Raw genomic sequence first — 22,498 nt, forward strand, 5'->3', positions numbered from 1 at the left:
GTTTTTACAAAAGTAGTCTAAGAGAGTGTCTATGTTTTTTTAGATTAGAAAACACTTCATTTGGTGCTCTAAAATGAACAATATGTTTGAAGTGTTTGGGGCATCTTCCTAGTTTGTATAAAACCCTTAGAGACCTATCTAGAGAAGTGGTGACTCTAAGGAACGACTCAAGTAGTACTTTAATCGTCCACTATAAAAAAGGGTGAGACTAAAGTCGTAACCCAACAGATATTAGCTTTTTCCATTTGAGTTCTCCAAGAAGAAGACAAGAGAGAGAGAGCTCTCTCCTATTTGACATTCTAGAGGGTGTACAGGTTGAGGAGGAGTATTGACTCTCTTCCACAAGAAGGCTTGGCGGTTTTGCAATGAAGAACAATTTGGTTCATTGCATGAAGTATCTTACATAGAGAGAGAGAAAGTCTATAAGAAAAAATAAGAGTGGCCCTTTGCCGTTGATTTCAAAGGGAGAGAGAAAATCTGGAATAAAAAATCAAAATGGCCCTTTTTCCATTGATGTCAAAGGGGGAGAGAGAAAGCCAAAATACTTGGATGATAGAACTTGTTTAATGTGTGTTCTTCTTAGGGGAAGCATTTTGTTTTTTGGTTTGCCATCAATGATGAAGTGGGAGATTGTTGGAAAAAGGTTGTCATTAATTTCAAACATGTTGGTTAGTTTTGTCATTGATGTCAAGGCATCTAGAAGAGTGTAACTAGTCATGTCTATGTTTGAACATTTGAGTTCCAAAAGACAATGATAAATTATGTTGATGAGAGATGTTGCAGTATGTTTGTCATATAATCTTGCATCTATGTATATAGTTTGAGGTGATCCAAAAAGGTTTATGAAATGATACTGAGATTTGTCTCTCAAACTTAGTGTTTACATTGTCAATTTGTTATGCTTTGCATTCTACCATAGTTGAGAGTTATGGCTTGTAATTTAGAACCAAAGTAATGTTGCTTATGAGGTATCAGATTTTAAAGTTTTGGGAGTTGATATTCAACAAACATAAAGTTAGAAGTGACATAATGGTCACTGTGCTAGTTGGTCGACAGGGTTGATATTCTAATTTGATGCGCGAAAGTTTTGTAATGTGTGCTCAACAGAGATACCATGTGGATGAATATTGAGATGGGTAAGTGTATATTGGGTAATGCATAATGTGTACCTTTTTCTAGAGTGACTTTTGGGATTTTGGACCTATCCTATTACACATTAGGTTAAGGTATTTATTTGTGGCCAACTTTTGGATATTATAATTATGTTTTAGGCTGACATGAGGATGTAATTGTAATTCATATATGTAGTAGATCTAGGTTCATTTCTAGGGTGTCCATTATTGTAAGATCTATAGGGTGAAGTTGATGTAGGAGTATGTGGGATGATGTAATGTGAGTAGCATCCCAATCATTGTTTAGTTTCATCTAAAGTCATATGCATTATGTGAGGTAGTTTTGATGTTGTTAAGATCAAATAGAAGCTGAGTATTTCGCCTTGAAGGTTCACAATTCATATCTTTTATATATTGGTGAGATTGGTGTTTCACATCTAAGTTGGTGCTTAGGTATTGGAGTAGTGGATTGGTGTCTCTTGTAGGTTGGTGCCTACTTCATATTGTAAGTGATCTACTATTTTGTGAAGTTGTATTTGGGCAATAGATCTAAGAAGCTACTCTTACCATGGTATTTTCCTTTCTAGGTTTCCACATATACCTGGTGTTCTCTGGTGTGGTTGTGTGTTTTTTATTATTATTTGAATTGTTATTGTATGATCCAAAATGATGATAATGATAAGCTGGATTAGAAATTGAGTTTTTGCATATATTGATTCACCCCCCTCTTAGTATATTGTGTGCCCTTTGATTTCCGTCGAGTGTGGTAAATGGAGTACAAATTATCATCATTGGAAAATAAGTTAGATTGGTGAAATGATAAGTGATTAATGACATATGACAAAAGGTATGACAAGTTTTGAATGTAAAGTGTGCAAATTTATGAGCCACATCTATTTGAAGGCCTAGGTGGAAGTAACACAACATATTACAAAATGAAACAGAGGAAGGGTGAACACACCAGTCAAGCTCACCAACCAATGAAGATAGATGACATTTCTAGGAGAGGTGATAGAGAAGATGTTGAGGTTTGTGTTTAAGACCAATGATAGGCTCATCATTCATGGTATCAAAATGGTGTTGGGAAAGGACTTTCTAAGAGTCAACCATAAGTATAGAGTTAATTCAAACATCTCCTCTATGTTTTTGGCATCGTTACTTAATGTGGGTGAAAGAAGGGAAATGATAGAGGCTCATTATAACAAACTAATTTGGAAAAGAATTATGGAGGAGCTGGAGATTGTGTTCAATAATTTGGTAGAAGGTTTGAGGATCTTGTTGTTGAGGTATTTTTATATCATTCAAAAGTGTGGATGGGAGGTGGACAAATTTTCACTCATCTTTGCCCCGGACCCTAAAACTTTGGGCAATAGTAAAAAGAGAGTACTCTTCCTAAAGAGGATTCTAGAGTTGGTTCAAAAAGATGGACTAGGGTGGCTATAGGTAATGTGCAGGATCATGGTGGGCCAAACTAGGCCCTTAAGTGGCAATAAAAATTTAGAAAAATAGAGTTAGGCAACTTGACGTAAAAAATTAAATAAATTATCAACATTATTTCAAAATTATGTAAGAATAAAATATATAGAAAATTGAGTGTAGTTTCTAAGCTACTAGTTGTTTTCTAAAAAAAAAAAAAAATCTATTTGGCGAAAATTTGAAATTTCAATGTAGTAGTACTTAAATTTCAAGAAAAAGATAAGAAGAAAGTGTCTGTTTGACCACCCTAACCACAATCAAATCATAATATTTTTTTATAAAATTTTAGATATAAGCAGAAGACTCGTGTCTAGATGTGAAACATTTTTTTATAATTTTTTTCGAAGCAAATAACTAATTATGAATTTTTTACTACAATTGTTTAAAAATAGAAAAACTCGTATGTATAACCACCATAACTTGGTCAAAACCTTATGAAATTATTATTTTTTAATCATATAGTATGCAAAGCATATAATGTGACACATGTTTTAGATTCAAAAAATGTGATACTGTTTGAAAGTTATAGATGTTTTTCAATCAGTCTATCAATCAAGACTTTAGTAATAATTCAAATAGACAATGAATAATAATTATTTATTAAAGTCAAAATAAGCCATAATTTATATTGGTGGAAAGCTAAGGATTTCTTTATAAACCACTTTTCATTTCATCAATGATGGGTTAAAAAAAAGTCATTATCCACTAGGGCGAAGTCTAGAAAAGCAAGGAAAACTCCTAAACACGTTTTTTGTGTCGACTTTCTAGATTTGGCATGTCCTAGCCAAATCCCAAAGCAATCTTGAGGCAAATACCAAGGATGCAGATTTTTGTCAGAGGTAACATATATTAGATTATTCGCAGGTAACAGATATCCGATAATATCCGATATTATCGGATATCCAATTTTTGTTATTTTTTTTCCTATAAATATAATATTTAATATTTAATACACTATAATCTCTTATCCAATTATGTATAACATATAATATATTATATTACTATTTTGTATAATATTTAAAATATTATTTTATATATTTTATTCAAAATATATAAATATTTATATATGTTACTACTACATGTAATATAATATAATTAATGATATTAATATATATTAATAAACTTATATATCCCAATATAACATTTTATATTAAATAAATTATCTTTCCCTAAATACCTCGTAAATACCTCGTATAATCTCCCATTTGGACACTCTTTCCCTCTACCTACAAGTCTATCTCTCCTGCTATCCCGAATACCTTCTCACACCCTCTCTCTTTCCCCTTCTCTCCCTCTCCCCCTCAATCTAATTACTCCCTCTCTCTAGATCCCTTTCCCCTTCTCTCCTTATCTCTCCCTCTCCATTTCCCCTTATCTACCTACCTATCCCTCTCCCCTATCCTTTGCCAACCCCCTCTCCCTTTCCCCTTCTCTCCCTCTCTCCCACCTTTCCCTTGCCCACCATCTCTCCCTTTTTTGCCCTCTCTCTCTCTCTCTCTCTCTCTCTCTCTCTCTCTCTCTCTCTCTCTCTCCCTTTCCCACCCCCTTGAGCCCTTTCCCCTTTTGGAATCCTCTCTCCCCTGTCCCTTGCCCAAATCCTCTCCCTTTCCCCTTCTCTCCCTCTATCTTTTTTTATACTTCCATCTCCTCCCCCCCCTCTCTCTCTAGATCCCTTTCCCCTATATTTGCCTTTCCCCTTATGGACTCCTCTCTCCCCCTCCCTTTCCCAACCCCTCTCCCTCTCACCCCTCTCTCTCACTCTCTCCATTGACCACACCCTCGAGCACTTCCCCCCCCCTCTCTCTCTCTCACTCTCTCTCCCTATTTATCGCTCTTTCCCTATCCCTTGCCAACTCTCCCTCTCTCCCTCTCTCCTTTTTGATATTTCCATATCCTTCCCTCTCCCCTTCCCCTAATCTCTCTCTCTCTCTCTCTCTCTCTCTCTCTCTCTCTCTCTCTCTCTCTCACAAATAAGGTATCAGATATCCGATACCTATGAGAAAGGGCACCAAAAACCTTATGAAAAGATATTGAATATCAAATATAATTGGATATTTGATACCTATGAGAAAGGGTGTCAACAAAATTGTTTATGAAAAGATATCGAGTATCGGATATTACCTGATATTCGATACTTGGGCCATTTTGAGCCATTCCAACAACCCCTACATTATTTTTGCATGCGACAAACATGGGTTTCAAATAGACAAAGACAAATTTTTTCTTTTTTGAGAATCATTGACACAAACTTATCATTAGCAATCATTTTGAACATCTTTGTGGAGGTATAATGGGGGGCAATAGTCGTCACAAGAAAAAATGTAAAAGAAAATTTTCAAAACGGAAAATTGAAGAATATAGACAAAGAGATAGAGAAAGTCATAGGAAGAGAAGACAAGGTATGTCAAATATTGGTGAAGGTGAGGCATTTTCTCCACCCGTAAGTGTTATTTCAAGTGAAGAGGAAATTAAATATTTAAATGTTGAGCATGATATTGAAAATGAAAATGAAAATGTAGAGATTGATATTAAAAATGTTGAACTTGATATTCAAATTGGGAATGAAAATGTTGAAATTGGTATGCAAAATGTTCAACATGATATTCAATTTGGAAATGAAAATGTGGGAATTAAAAGTGAAAATGTTGGAATTGTCGTTGAAGATAAAAATGTTGAACCAAGTGAACATTATGTATCACCAAATTACATGAGCAATGAAGACCCTCCCATGGAAGAAATAAAAATTCCAAATTCAAGACCTTCAAGAACCCCAAAATGGTTACTTGAAATTGATGAGAACATTATAGACAATCTTGAAGGCAAGAGGCCAACATGAACCGTTCAATTGTAGGCTACACAACTTTTCAACCGATATTTTAGCAATAAGATATTGACTGAGCAATGCTAACTTTTTTTATAATTGCTAAAGATGCAAAAGATGAGACCTTTGCTAGCCAAATTGAAGATTTGTGTGAACAAGAAGACGGAGAAAAATTATATTTTTGTCAAAAAAAAATTAATGCTTTCAATTCTATTGGAAAGAATAGCAAGGAAAAAGATAAGAGAGCTGCTCGAAGAGTGATTACAACCTTTTTAGTGAGCCATCATTTAAGAAAGGCTCTCTTTATGAGGCAAACTTGTGTTGATTTCAACATAAATCATAAAACTTTGGATAGAGAACTTGCAAGAAGATAAAGACTTGATGATCCTCTTCAAAATGATATAAGGGATTTTGGTGGGAGGCTTCCATGTGTTGATAAGAAGCTAACCAATAATGTAAAGGAGAAAATTCAACAATTTTGGCACTCTAACTCTAGAGTATCAACCAATGTAAAGGATGTTTTGAAGTTAAGAATTGGCAATTGAGATTTCACACGACATCCTAAAATTCTTTCGAATCAAGCCAAACAATTTTGCTCAAAAAAAATTGTGAAACACATCCAATTTTGCCCTTGATTGTATAGAGAAGGATAGAAAGATAATCAAGGAGTATCATTTTTATATGAGTGATGTTAGACCTCACTCCTTTGAGTATCTGAAACATTGTTTTGAGAATTTTTTTTAGTTCTTGTAGGAAAAAGATATTGCAATGGACCGACATCTCCTTTGGTTAGATAATTGCACGGGTCAATTGAAGAATTCTCATATGTTTTATTGGTTGAGTAGAATGCATGTAGAGAGGGGTGTACCTCATATTTGGAGTTTTCTTTTTAAGTTGGACATAGGAAAGGGGATTATTATGGAGCAGGTGCATGTTTGAAGAGAGCTCTAGTTAAGGAGTAATTGAGGATTTCAAATGCTAAATTCTTTGATGCACTTTCTATTGTTGATTGGTGTATTTTAACAATATCACAAGGACACTTGATTGAGTAGTGCACATATTCTTTTGGTTGGTTGAGGAAGGCAAAATCAGACACAGATTGGATTGTTAAACAATCAAAGATTCTTCAAAGATGCATTAATTTTGAAGCTTAGATGCAACTACATGTACCATTTGGACATGAGGGGTTAGCTTGTTTAGTTATATTTGGTGTGATTGGGATCAATGCGAGTGAGCAGGTGGATACATGGGTTCCACAATATATAACTCCTTTATCACAAACAATATCCATGCCAAATGATGACATAGAAAGTCTACTTGAGTATGACTGTCTTTCAGATCTTCTAAAACTAAGACATATTTTTGTAGTTTTTTCACCACAGAGGAATGAAAAGAGATTAGATTATTAGTTGGTAGATGTGTACAGGGAAAACAAAAGCCAACACAGTCTATGCTAGATGATGATGGGTTCATGTATCCTATAGGTTCAGTTGTTACTGCAAGGAACTTGGTTGTGAATATACATGATTAGAAAGAATGGCATACCTGTATTTGAAGACTACGAGAGCCACAAAACTATTCTCATGTATTCGCACATTTTTATAGCAACAAATGTTAAGTTGTTGAAGCATCATGCAAAACCAAAGACAAAAGAACTATGGAAAGTTAGTAGTGTTGATCATGAAGCAATACTGGATACTCTTAAGCAAAGAGATGACCCTTTATGAACACTTGACTAGCATACCTAGCTCATACCAATTAACTATAAGGAGTGGAAGGCACAATGCATTGTTAATACTAGTCTCCCTATGGTTCATTGGGTTCATTATGCTTAGGTTCATTAATTTGTTTTGTTAATAAACTTATTCTTCTCATGGCTTGGGAATGCATGGATTGCAAAAATCATAGACACTTGATTCAATGATGCACAGATTCAATAGTGCTAATGATGAAGCAATATTGAATACTCTTAAGCAAAGAGATGACCCTTCAAACACACTTGACAAGCATAACTAGTTCATACCAATTGACTGTAAGGAATGAAAGGTACAATGTATTGTTAATACTAACATCCCTATGGTTCATTATGCTTAGGTTCATTAATTTATTTGGTTAATAAACTTATTCTTTGTTGGCAACAACAATGAAGGAAAACTGAGAGGAGGGGGGGGGTGAATTGGTTTTCACCGAATTAAACAATTTAAGCACAATCTCAAATCTGATCGACAACAATAAAAATAGAAATGAACATAATAATAGAAACTCACATAACACCAAGATTTTGACATAGAAAACCCGGTTAAGGGGAAAACCACGGTGGGAACCTACCCATAATAAGATGATACTCTGCAGTAGTATGTGTAAATATTACAATGGGGAATGCACATGCATTTAGGCACACTGCCTAGAGCTCATTGCTCAAAATATAATGACCTAGAAGGCTACAAACCTCAGGGAAGATTCACTACCTTACAATAACATTCAAACTACAATTCGGTTTAGATGAAATAAAATAATAGCATCTCCAAATGCCTAATGACAGTTCCAGTTAAGCACATTTGTCTACCCTACAATAATCTCTGCTCAATACACCACACCAAAAGATGAATTCTCTTATTCATACATATACCACTCTCTGATAACGAAGACACAACCTCTAACAACCACCAATCCCCAAATTACATGAATATAGCACCTATTTATACAAATCATCAACCTTGACTACAAGGTCGACTAAACCCTTAACACCTAATTACAAAATTACATCACACGATACATAAATCAACTATTGGACCAATACAACAGCATAGACGATATATCATGGACCCATATCAAATCTTCGAATACGCAACACCACCAAAAATCTCGCCAAGATCAACCGCAACATGCTACACCACCAAAAATTTTGCATAACACAAATAACATCACTGAACCCATAAGATCTTCAATAACGCGCAGAATGATCAATGTGGACCACCAAAAAAAATAGGACATAATTAGAAAACACCAACAAGAATGCTAGAACCATCCACAATAGCTGCACCAACACCACTTAATCAAATCTCCATTAATCAACACACTGATACTCAAGAACACTCAACAACAACAACTAGGACTAAAAAGATAACTTGCAGAGCAACAAATCATGAACCATCTGAATTTAAGATACACATGAACATCCCAAACACTCTCCCAAATCCACAACCAAAGATACGATCGTACCAAAGCACAACAGATCAACTACCAACTTAACTCCCTACAGTACCAAAACACCAAAACATAGGAATATGTTGACATCAATGGAAACAACATATCCTAGCAGCAACAATATCCAACAATTCTTCTCATGGCTTGGGAATGCAGGGATTACGAAAAAATCATGGGCATACATGATTCAACTACCAAATTGAAGAAGTTGATTTTTCACAATGAAAATGCATCCAACATTAGAGTTTATGTTACTTTCATTGTTAAATTACTTTTACTTAGTATTCTTTCTTTAATACAGATATTTTGTATAACATTGCAATGTAGGCGTCTTTGAGAGCACTAGTGGTTGGACCTATGCTTTAGGGAGCATGGATATCAGAATCAAATGTATTAGTTCTGTATCTAGGATTGCTTGATAACATTGATATATTTGTACATGATGATATTGATGCAATTAGATTGTTGATAACATTGATATATTTGTACATGATGGCATTGATGTAGTTGTATTGATGATATACGATGTATTTGTACATGATGACATTGATGTAGTTGTATTGATGATATACGATGTATTCTTATTGATGATATATGTTGTATTTGTACATGGTGATATTGATGTAGTTGTATTGATGATATACGATGCATTAGAGGCCAAATTTTGTACATGTAAATGAAATATTATGATGATTTTTTGTGAAAAAGATGTATGAGTATGCTTGTTTATGATTGTCACCTCTATGTGTAATGATGATTATGATTATTTTAGACATAATTGTAAAGCGGAAAATCGCGAGCGAACCCTAAGTGTTCCCCCCACCACTCCAAGGAGAGAGAAAGGGGGTCACTAGGGTTGACGGTTTTCACTTAGGGGAGACTTTACATTCAAAAGAGGGGTTGAAACCCACAAGATCCAATCCCACACAATGCAATATTGGATTCTAAATGAGTTTCAAGGGTTAAGACAGCAAGGCTACCCTCTTTTGTAAAGAATGTAGATAGAAGGATTAAGCTAGGAATGCATGCAAAGTGAGAAAGATTCACTTATAAACAGAGATAGGAATATAGGATGAAGCTGCGGACCTGGAATTAGCAGTAAAATGTCGAGACAGTGCTGTCCTGCAAATTTGAGTGAAAGTTGACAGGACAATGGCGCCTGGCGTGCACACGGTCCTCCGAAAAATCCGCGAAACGAAGGGGGATCTGTTCGTCTCTGCACAAGGATTCCAGATCTTCAATTACAGCTGCATACCTGCAACCTACACACAGAAAAGCGAGGACGATTGGGGGGTTAGGGATTAGGGGTTTTCCCTTAGGTCAAACCCCGGTTTTGGAATTAACCAAGAAATGAGAAATGTTGTAAATGTAAATGATTGTAATGTAATAAAGTGCCAATACCTTGTTGTAAGAATGTTTGTATTCTTACATGCGAAGGTGTAGATGTTGTTGTATGTTGTATGTTGTATGTGGTCTCCTCTTCAATGGTTGAATCCTTGTCTTGAATGCAACACTTAACCTTGAATGGAGACTTAGAATGATCAATTGCTTGAAGGAATGCTTGAATGCTTGAATTTTTGAATATCGTTTCCGCGTCTTGTACACATCTGTCTTTCCTTTTCAAAATGGGAGAGGAAATGTAGTTTATATACTTGTCAATTAGGGTTAAAAAACTGATTTTTCTGACCTTAGGTCGACCAGGAAACATTATTTTCTAATTTGCAAACTAAAATACCCGAAGCCCCATAAGAGACCAGGCCCAAAATAGGGCTAGGGACCAGGGCACTGGGCGCCATGGTCCTGGGGGACCAGGGCGCTAGGCACCATGGTCCTGGGCGCCCTAGTCCTGAAGGACCAGGGCGTTGGGCGCCATGGTCCCACCTCCCGGGATAGCAGGGTGCAAGGAGGATCAGGTCAGGGTACTGAAAAAATGCAATTTTTGATGTCATGAACAAGTTTCGGGGTCTCCATTCAGGTTCAGTGTTGCGTCGCCATCGTGAAGACCCAAATGCAGTCGAAATTGCAAGTGTCACAATTTTAGGACGCTACATTTAGCCCCCACTTTAGCGGGAGTATAAGCGTACGTCGGTAAAGTACAAGGAAACAACATTGAAAGACTTTCACCACGTCAAGGAGGCAAGACACACCAAGCCCCCAGTGGACTAAGGATCTTACGACTTCAATTGACAAAGTAAAAGGGAAGATCATGAGGGAGAACCATGACTGTCAGTAGTAAGGTTCCCTCACTATGAGTCATGCAAGAAAAATGCCAAAAATTTTCAAGGCAAAGCTAAGTTCGCCAAGAAATTTTCAAGTATCCTGAAGGGATAGACGGGGTGTATGCCCCCCTACGTTAAAGCGATCGCACACGCCTCAACGGGGGTGATTGCTTTAAGGTAGTGATACACATAAGAAATGAGAAGGGAAAGGAGCACGTTATCACAAAGATTTAGCCCCCAAGTGTGAGATAAACCCAAGGATAATAGACACAAAACACAAAGCACGAGGTGACTTCGCTTTCCTCGGGGTCAGTATGCTGTATGATAATTCATGTATATCATATGTATGTATGCATAATTGTTCTTCATTCCCCAATCAAGGAAGGTCACCTAGAAGAAGGGAACACATGTGTCTTTTGAGTCAACATGAGAGAGACCAAAAGAGATCTCAATGCTTTGCATTGTCCTCAAGTAGACAACACTAAGGACAACAAATAGAAGAATGAGAATAACACATAGAAGAAGTAACAAAAGAGAGGAGGAGAGAATCTGCTATGCTAATGAAACTAGTCTAGCATGTCATCTACCCCCCGATCTTGCTGATCAATGTTTCGGGAAGGCAGGAAACACGCTAGAAGAGGAACATTCAACACAGCAGATGGAGCTATCACAAGATCCAAACAAGGGCTATGTTCATGTTCCAAGCCACGTTGTTCTTGTCTAGGAGCTAGGATAAGTGCTTTAGAAAATTCGTTAGATAAATGGTTATCAACATCAACATATTCATATTCACTATCAGAAGCAAGAGAAGTAACATTTTCATCATGAATAACATTTTCATTTATATCATCATCAAGATTTATAAAAATAGGATCTTTAACTCGCACAGGATCAAGACCATCATGCATCTTATGTTTAGGAGATTTTGGAGAAAATGGAATAATGCTTGTCGAAGGTGTTTTTGGAGATTGCAAAGTTTGAGAAGTAGCTGCCTGAGCTCTAAGACGATGCTTTCGTCGGCGTTCACGCGCAGAACGGTTTCATCTAGTCTTAGTAGGAAGTGGAGAAGATTGAAGAGGAGGAATGTTCTCATCCTTATCACTTGGGTGTTTAGGTTGTGGTCTCTTAGGCTGGATAATAGGAGAAGAGAAAGGTCTCTTCTCTCCATAAGAGGAAGGAGGAGGAACTGCTCCATATAAAGGAGGAATAGTTGGTTTAGGAAGGAGACCAAGTCCATCATGACGAGGAGGTATAGGTCTACTTTTAGAAAGTTTATTAGACATAGACATAGTCACATCCATAGGAATGGGTTGGGAATCTTCTTGAGGAAAGACATTAGTTTTATCTTTCAAAGGAAGAACTTCCTTCTCAAGAATGATAGGAATATCAAGTTTGGGTGTTCTAGGTTCACTTAAAGATAGGATCATATCTATTTTCCATTTTTGATAAGATTTAAAAAGATGATCACTTCGCGGAGGAAGAGATTGGAATTGTTTAGGCCAAAAATAATCAATAGGAACACTAGAAGTTCTTTCAGCTGGTTTAAAGAGACTATGATAGACAGTAACAACTTCACCATTATGGGGAAATTTCAAACATTTATGAATAGGAGAAGCAATAGCTTTCATGGAAGATAGCCAAGGATAGCCAAGCTTCACATGAAATTGTTCGGATGAAGGAATAATAGCAAAGTTCACATCAAGGGATTTGTTATGGACTTCAATAGGTAATGTAATAGAACCAATTGCAGGAGAAGAAAATGCATCAAATAATTTCACAACCACATCTGTTTTGTCATAGATCACTTGATTCAATTGCAAAGTAAAGAGAAATTCTTCAGTAATAACATTAACCATGCACGAAGGATCAATAAGCACTCTACGACAAGGTGTATTCTTGACTTTTGCAACTATGTATAAAGGACCATCAGGTGCTCTAATAGTTTCACTAGAATCAAATGTGATGGAAGGTTCTTTAGGGTTTTCTTGCTGCTCTACAAAGTTAATCACATTCGGAGTCATAGACACAAGACCATCAGATGAGAAAGAGGAATCATTAGTCTCAATCACATTAGAGGTATGCGAAGGTAATGGATCAGTAAAAATCTTAAGATTTTGGTTAGGAGGAGCTACAGATGTGTTGCCTTTATCATTCATTCCAGAAACAGAGATAGTATTATTATCAATCAGATCTTGAATTTTACCCTTTAAAGCAAAACATTTTTCAGTATCATGCCCAGGTTGACGATGAAATTGACAAAAAGATTTGTTATCAAAATAGGGTGAATTAATCTTTGCAGGATCTATTTGCTTTATAGGAGGGAGAGTAAGCACATTTTGTTCCAATAAATTATTCATAATACTATGCAATGATTCATTCAAAGGAGTAAACTTTCTTTCTTTCTTGAAAAACTTAGAAATAGGAGGCACACCTGATGCTGCATTCACATTGTTGTTGATGATGTTTTCATTGAATTTAACGGACTCTCTATTCGGTTTAAACTTTCCAAATGGTTGTTGACTACTATCACCCTTATCACTCGGAGCCATAGGATTTGCTTGTTCCATTTGACTCACAGTCAGTTGATAATTGTGAAGAGTTGCACACAACTGTTGGAAAGAAGTAAACTCAGAAACAGAAGTTTTTCTCTAATATCTTTTTGTAAATTAGAAATAAAGATTCTTTGAATATCATTGTCAGGCACTGGAAAAGAAATTTGAGCATACAAATGCTTATATCTACCAATGAAATCAGTCACTTTTTCTTTAACACCTTGTTTACAATGCATTAAATCAATCAAAGTAACTTTAGGACTTATATTGTTTTGAAATTGTTGAATAAAAGCATTTGCAAGTTGTTCGAAAGAAGTAATAGAATAAGAAGGCAACGAGCAATACCATTGTAGGGCCTTATCTCTTAATGTCCTAGTAAACAATTTTGCAAGCAACCTTTGGTCATAAGCAAAATTGGTACATATTGTTTGAAAAGTCTTAACATGTGTTAGAGGATCACCTTTACCATTATAAAGCTCCAAATGCGGGATTTCAACATGTTTAGGAGGGATAGCTCGAACAATGTCAAGAGAAAGTGGGCTCGCAACATCAAATGTGGGCACACTAAACTTAGATTGATTCATAGAGGCAATTTGTTGCTGTAAAGAAGAGACAGTTTGTGCAAGATTGTTAATGGTCGCTTCAGTCGAGGAGTTCATATTAGACGTGTTAGATTGTGATGGAGGTATTATGTTATTGAAAGAAGGTATTGATTGAGAGTAAGGTGGTGGGACACTATGATAGTTAGTCATAGGAGATGATTGGAAAAGAGAAGCACTACAAGGAGGAATGGAATGGTTAAATGAATTGCCCCCTTGCGTCATATTCATTTGTGAAGATGTAATAGGGACACTCATTGAAGGAATGAATGAAGAAGCTGGATTGAATGAAGGAAGAGGGTTAGAGGAAGGATTGCCCCCATGACTGGTGATCATAGGAGGAATATCTTGTATTGAAGTAGTCATTATGTTTGATGTAAAAGTAGGTATACTGGCAATAGAAGTTGTTAAAGGAACAGAATGATTGACTTGAGTGGGAGGTTGTGTATAACCTAAAGTTTCAGCACAACTCTTCATAGGCATCACATTCGAATCCACAATGTGTGCAATACCACGCAAAATATCAATTCCATTCTTATCACTTTGAACCATACATTTTAGACCCTCAATTAATGAAAGAGCTTGACTATCAGGATACTCTTGAGATATCCATTGCTGAAAATCATCAAATTGGTTATCCAATTTCGAAAGTTGTTCTACAGAAACCTCATGGAGAGCTTCTTCATCATTAGGAGGATTAGAGGAATTACCTGTGTCCTCGTTAAAAAGGTTATTCAAATTAGGTTCCATCTCCTCAGTAGTTAAACCTCGGAAAGACTTAATTCTACGACTTCATCTAACGAGAATAGTGTAAGTAGGGCTTATTGTTGTAAAACTCATGCACTAGAGAGGGAGAGAAGATTTTGAATTTAGAGATAGCAAATTTCAATAAAATTAGCCAATCTCCTAGATTTAAGCTGTTAAATGCAATCACGACAATCTCTCGAAATTTTAGAAAAAATGTCAGGGACCGTGGCGCTCGGAGTGCACATGGTCCTCGCAACTTTTTTCGAAATTTGCAGGGATGAAAGTTATGATGATTTTAAAGCTAATCTGAAAAAATTGAGTGATTTTATGATCTGTAGATAGGCCAAATTAAAGTTGCAATCTCAAAATTGAACCCTACCCAGATTGTTGAAAAATGCAAAATTTGAATTTTGAAAAAAGAGAGGGAAACTGAAATTTTGAATTTAATAATTTTAGAGGGAATACCAAAAGCAATGCAGGTTTTGAATTTTAAAAGTTGACTCAATTTCACGCAAAATTCAATTTTGAAAGCGGAAATCAAAGTTGTTGTAATTAAACATTTAATTTCAAAAGTCACAAATTGCAAGAATTTGAATAAAGCACTGAAATTTCGAATGAACGCCAACACACTTTTCAGATTTAGGATAGTAAGAACACAATTTTGACACAAAATTTAAATTTCAACAATTTTTGAATGATTAGAAGCCTTAATCCAAGCAATCACTAGACCAACTTTGACTTTAATTTTGAAAGTGTTGTAATTGATAAAATCAGCCAAAATTCTGGATTTTAGCAGAAAAATACAATAAGATCTAGCTCTCAAAATTTTGGAAAAAATGTTGGGGACGATGGCGCTCGGGGTGCACATGGTCCTCGCAACTTTTTTCCAAATTTTCAGGGATGAAAGATATTATGATTTTGTTGCGGAATCCAAAGTTACAGCTGATTTGGAAATGTTTTGATCAGTGAAATTATCAGCCAAAGGTTGAATCAAGGAGGTTTTAAAAATTAGGGTTTTGACACTTAACCACTTAATTTTCAGAATTAAAGCACAAATATGAATTGACAATTTGTAATAGAAGGGTAGATCTGAAACAAGCATTAACAATTAAACATTTCACAAGCTCAATTACTAAAAAGAAAATTTAGGGTTTTTATGCAATTAACCTTTAAAATTTGCAAAAGATCAAACATGGAAATGTAATCAAGGCATCCAATTTTCAGATCTAGTCATGAATAATCAGGAAGGATGTTCACGTCAGGTTCACCAAAATGTAAAACGGAAAATCGCGAGCGAACCCTAAGTGTTCCCCCCACCTCTCCAAGGAGAGAGAAAGGGGGTCACTAGGGTTGACGATTTTCACTTAGGGGAGACTTTACATTCAAAAGAGGGGTTGAAACCCATAAGATCCAATCCCACACAATGCAAGATTGGATTCTAAATGAGTTTCAAGGGTTAAGACAACAAGGCTACCCTCTTTTGTAAAGAATGTAGATAGAAGGATTAAGCTAGGAATGCATGAAAAGTGAGAAAGATTCACTTATAAACAGAGATAGGAATATAGGATGAAGCTGCGGACCTGGAATTAGTAGTAAAATGTCGAGACGGTGTTGTCCTGCAAATTTGAGCGAAAGTTGACGGGACAATGGCGCCCGGCGTGCACACGGTCCTCCGAAAAATCCGTGAAACGAAGGGGGATCTGTTCTTCTCTGCACAAGGATTCCAAATCTTCAATTACAACCGCATACCTGCAACCTACACATAGAAAAGCAAGGACGATTGGGGGGTTAGGGATTAGGGGTTGCCCTTAGGTCAAACCCCGGTTTTGGAATTAACCAAGAAATGACAAATGCTGTAAATGTAAATGATTGTAATGTAATAAAGTGCCAATACCTTGTTGTAAGAATGTTTGTATTCTTACATGCAAAGCTGTAGATGTTGTTGTATGTTGTATGTTGTATGTGGTCTCCTCTTCAATGGTTGAATCCTTGTCTTGAATGCAACACTTAGCCTTGAATGGAGACTTAGAATGATCAATTGCTTGAAGGAATGCTTGAATGCTTGAATGCTTGAATGCTTGAATTTTTGAATATCGTTTCCACGTCTTGTACACATCTGTCTTTCCTTTTCAAAATGGGAGAGGAAATGTAGTTTATATACTTGTCAATTAGGGTTAAAAGACTGATTTTTCCGACCTTAGGCCGACCAAGAAACCTTATTTTCCAATTTGCAAACTAAAAGACCCGAAGCCCCATAAGAGACTGGGCCCAAAATAGGGCCAGGGACCAGGGCGCTGGGTGCCATGGTCCTGAGGGACCAGGGCGCTAGGTGCCATGGTCCTAGGGTACCAGGGCGCTGGGCGCCATGGTCCCACCTCCCGGGACAGCAGGGTGCAAGGAGGATCAGGCCAGGGTACTGAAAAAATGCAGTTTTTGATGTCATGAACAAGTTTCGGGGTCTCCATTCAGGTTCAGTGTTGCGTCGCCATCGTGAAGACCCAAATGTAGTCGAAATTACAAGTGTCGCAATTTTAGGACGCTACAATAATATAGTTATTATAGATAGTAAAGACATGTTAGACTGTAAACCTACCTAACTAGATGTGTTGGCACTGATGGTTTATGCCCACGATGATCAAAATAAGAATTAGGCTCCGTTGCAACTTTTTATTGAATGCCTCTAATGGCTTTTGCGCCAACAGAAAAATTGTTGCCCTAGGAAAATTGCTCTGGATCTTGAAAATCCGAGATAGGTTATTGTAGAGGGGCCTAACATGACCATGTAGGTTCAGATAATCATTCGCAAGTGCCATGGATTTTGACAAACAACCAAAGTTTGATAATTTTTTTCACTTAGGGCACTTAAGGGACAACGTTGCTAGGGTATGGCACTGAGTGTTTGGGCGAGTTGGGATGCAACACAAGAGTATGCCTAGGGTAAAATTGCTTAACCATACATGTTGGCACCGATGGTTCACACCCACGATGAACAAAATGAGAATCAGGCTTTGTTGCAACTTTTCATTGAATACCTCTAGCAATTTTTGCATCAATAGAAAAATCACTACCCTATAAAAATTGATCCGAATCTTGAAAATTTGAGATAGTTTATTGTAGAGGGGCCTCGTATGACCCTATAGGTTTAGATGGATCATTTGCAAGTGCCATAAATTCTAAAAAATAACCTGTCAAAGTTTGACAATTTTTTACACTTAGGGCACTTAAGGGACAACGTTGTTAGGGTATGGCACCAAGGGTTCAGTCGAGTTGGGAGGACAAATAGGAGTATGCCTAGGGTAAAATTGACTAACCAGATGTGTTGGCATTGATAGTTTGTCCCCACGATTAACAAAATGAGAATTAGGCTTCGTTGCAAATTTTCATTGAATGCCTCTGATAGATTTTGTGCCAACAGAAAAATCATTGGCCTAGGGAAACCACTTTGAATCTTGAAAATCCTAGATAGGTTATTATAGAGGGGCCTCACATGACCCTATAGGTTTAGATGAATCATTAAAAAGTGCCAAAGATTATGAGAAATAACTTGTCAAAGTTTGACAAATTTTTTCACTTAGGGCACTTAAGGGACAATGTTGCTAGGGTATGGCATTGAGAATTCTACCAAGTTGGGAGGCAAAACAAGAGTATGCCTAGGGTAAAATTGTCTAGTTGGACATGTTGACACCAATAGTTTGTGCCCACAATGAACATAATGAGAATTAGGCAAAAATCGTTGCCCTCGAAAAACCGCTCCGAATCTTGAAAATATGAGACTGGTTATTATAGAGGGGCCTTATGTGACTCTATAGGTTTAGACAGATCATTCGCAAGTGCCACAGATTCTATTAAATATCTTGTCAAAGTCTGATAATTTTTTTCACTTAGGGAACTAAGGGACAACGTTGCTAGGGTATGGCACTGAGGGTTGGTCAAGTTGGGAGGTAAAAGAGGAGTATGCTTAGGGTAAATCTGCCTAATTGGATATGTTGGCATCCACAATTCATGCCCACAATGAATAGAATGAGAATTAGGCTCCATTACAACTTTTCATTGAATGGCTTTGACGATTTTTGTATCAACAAAAAAATCATTGCCCTAGGAAAACCTCTTTGAAACTTTAAAATCCAAGATGGGTTATTGTAGATGGGCCTCACGCATGTGACCCTATAGGTTCAAATAGATCACTGAAAATTGCCACAAATTCTGAGAAATAGCTTATCAAAGTTTGATAATTTTTTGCACTTAGGGCATTTAAGGGACAACGTTGCTAGGGTATGGCATTCAACATTTGACCAAGTCGGAAGGCAAAATAGGAGTATCCCTAGGGTAAAACCACCTAACCAAATGTGTTGACACCAACGGTTTGTGCCCATGATAACTTTTGAAATTTTGCAATTAATTGTCCTCACTCATTACTAAACACAATTAACCATACTTATTACATCCACATAAACAATGAATCTTTTTGGCTCAAATATGTCAAAGTGCATAGGAGGTAGAACATGAATTAAATCCAATTTTGTTTACTTGTCATTTGTCATTATTAAGCATCTATGTTATGATTAATAACAATACCAATATGTTCATTAAATTTGGTGAAGTTGCCCGAGGCAACCAAATTTACCACTTAAGATTTAGATGGAACAAATTATATCGAATCTCAAGATTATGAAATACAAAATGCTATTGTTCATTATTTAACCAATGTTCATTATTACATTCAAGATTAAAGTTTCAAAGAATGAAGACATGCACATGAGGAATAGATTATATCAAATCTCAACTTCTATATGTCAAATTGTCGAATAATTACGAGTGTATATCCATATACAAAAATGGCATAAACACCAACTCAAACAAAGTGTATGTCCATATACAAAATACACATGTATGAATCACAAAATGTCTCTATCACATCCTAATTTACTGATGGATCATCAAAATTGATCCTCTTCAAAGCACTCTTTGACTCTAAAGGATCCTGCACAAAAAAAATTCAAACCACAATTGAGATTAGCTATATTATATAATTTACATTCAATAAATTAACATCAAAATCAATATACATTGAACTATAATTGAACTCTAGAATTGAATTCTTGTTTACCTTGGATCTACGTCTTCTCCTAGGATGGTTGTGAGTCCTAGTATATGCCTATGGAAGAGAAGGAATGTTATTGACATTTTTCATAGACAACCTATATATGTTCACAAACATAAAATTGATACAAGTTATCATATAATTGTCGGTGATAGGAAATATTTACTAAACACAATATAAAATAAACACATACTCGAGGCATCTCTTCTGATTCTTCTTTAGGTATTGTGGAAGTAGTCAACAATGATGTGAAACCAACAATTCCCTATACACAAAAAAGACAAGTACGTGAAACTATCAATCTATGCAGACGTGTATAATCATTATAAGTTCTTTAAAATCTTAATTCAATCAAATTTACATTTGATTACCTTTCTCTTGTCTATCATTGCGCTTCCAGAGTTTGGATTCCGCTGCACCTCACTTGCACCAGGTGTGTCCTACAAGAGTAAATGACTAAGTGCAAAAATATATATCGTGTAGCTATCAAGGCCAAATGAAATGAGTGAGAGGGTGTCACCATAGACCTATGTCATCTCCTCCTCGGACATCAATTGTTAAATAGATCATGTATATAAACATTGGTACTTAATACTATCTCTTATAAATATTCATTTAAAATAAAATTCATTATGATATTACAAGTTAAGTATTAGCACTATATTGTTAGTGTACAATGAAGGTACCTCCTCATCTAGCATGCAAGGACTCCCTAGGGTGTGCTCTAATTAGTTTCGTCTCATTTGGTGCACTAGCCATATCATGAACCTTATAATCAGATGTGTTAATGAGATGCTCAATAGGTTGTCCAAGAGGACCTAAGCATATGTGATTGCACATAGTGAAAGTATGCAACATACAAATATGTGGATGTGAGGAGGAAGTGTTAGTGCCACCTGATCCATCGCCAACATCAAGGTCATGTGGTTGAGCTAGTGTCGCGACCTGAGAAACCAAAAGGCCACTCAAAGATTAAATAGTCGATATAGTTTGTGATGTTGCCTTTGTAAAAATATTTGGAGGTTGTATTGGAGGTGGGAAAGTAATGCAAGGAGGGGGAACATATGGGCCTTGTACTACTCGAACTGCCCCAATTCTATCATGGGGCATACCTGCCCCCATGCCTCATAAATGTATGATGTCGAAGTAGTTGACATGCTTGACTAACACAAACTCGACATATAATTTCTTAATGAAATAAAATAACACATCGAGATTGTTGTTGGGTGGTCTATCAAAAACCATCCAGGTTAATGATCCCAAAATTTATCTCACATATCATCATTCACACACCATTTTATGAAAAGTTTTGGGTTTTTAACATCAACGAGTTGTTTAGTGCGGGGATGAATAAATTGGGTGGTTATTTCAGCTTTTGATATTTTGAGGTTCTTCACCTCGTCATAGGACAATCTATCTACATATCATTCCCTCATGGCATCTTGCCACAAAAAAACAACATTGTGCTCAAAGCTAACTGTTTCTACATTAGAGATTATTGACTTTAATGTGGCTATCATCAAGGATAAATGAGGGATTGTACTATAGACATTGACAATTCCCCTAAAATGATCCAAATTTTGACCAATTAAATCATGAATTGAAGTGGGGTTTGGTAGCAAAGGATTTGGCGGTTGTGGATTTTCATTGTTCTCAACCATATTACCTGATTAAAGTTGAAATTTTATATTTAATTAATAGATTTTAAACAACAAAGTGTATTTCAAATAAAAAACCTAATTTATAACTAAAACATGGAAAAACAAATAAAAATATACAAATGAATGATAAAAAATGAAGGAATTTGAAAAAAAAATCATACCTAATGCTTGGAATTGATGAATTTTTTTAAGGCAATCAGATATCAAATATATTCGGATATCGGATCGTTGAAAACTCAAACCTGTGGGTTAAAATGACCCACAACAGGCACATTAAAATGGCAACGAAAGTAGCAGGAATGTCAGAATTTACTTGATAGTGTAGATCGTTGTTTATGTAGTCCTCACCCATAATCTCTTTGACTACACGATTCACCAAATCATCCATCTTGTTCATAATTCTCCCCCATCTCTCTGTTTAAAGTTTGTCCCTGAATGCCATGAGCCTATTATTTGCTGCAGAAACCGGTCTCAAATTCAACTCCATTCTTTATTAGTGAATTCTCTATATTTTTCCACAAGGCCCAACTACTAATGTAGCTTAAAAGCCTAGAAGCTACCAAAAGGCGATAATTGGAATGCCAAGAAATCTGAAGCTCAAGCTACTCACATGCCTTGGCACGAGTGGAAAGTCTACCTATTGGTGTTATGATGTAACCGTTAATCGCCAATAAGGCTCCCTATTAAATAGAATGATATTTCAGATTAATCTCGATCATTCTGAGGGACCCACCACTAACCATATCATCGCTGACTAGGCTTCCGTGTCTACTCATGTCCTAGTACACTTACAACTCATATGTGTTATTACCTACTTGGAAGAAATTCATTTTAATATAAAGACATACCTACCTAGAGCTTGATGCGCTCATTTAATCTTGTCGCCTTCATCTTGGATTAATACTATATTTTAAAGGCACTTCCTTCCTTATCAACCACCCTCCATAACCTTTGGGGCACCTCTTCCTACATTGTTCTCTATCTAATCATCCTAGTCTATGCA

Source organism: Cryptomeria japonica, chromosome 9 (assembly GCF_030272615.1).
Source record: "Cryptomeria japonica chromosome 9, Sugi_1.0, whole genome shotgun sequence".
Lineage (NCBI taxonomy): Eukaryota > Viridiplantae > Streptophyta > Pinopsida > Cupressales > Cupressaceae > Cryptomeria > Cryptomeria japonica.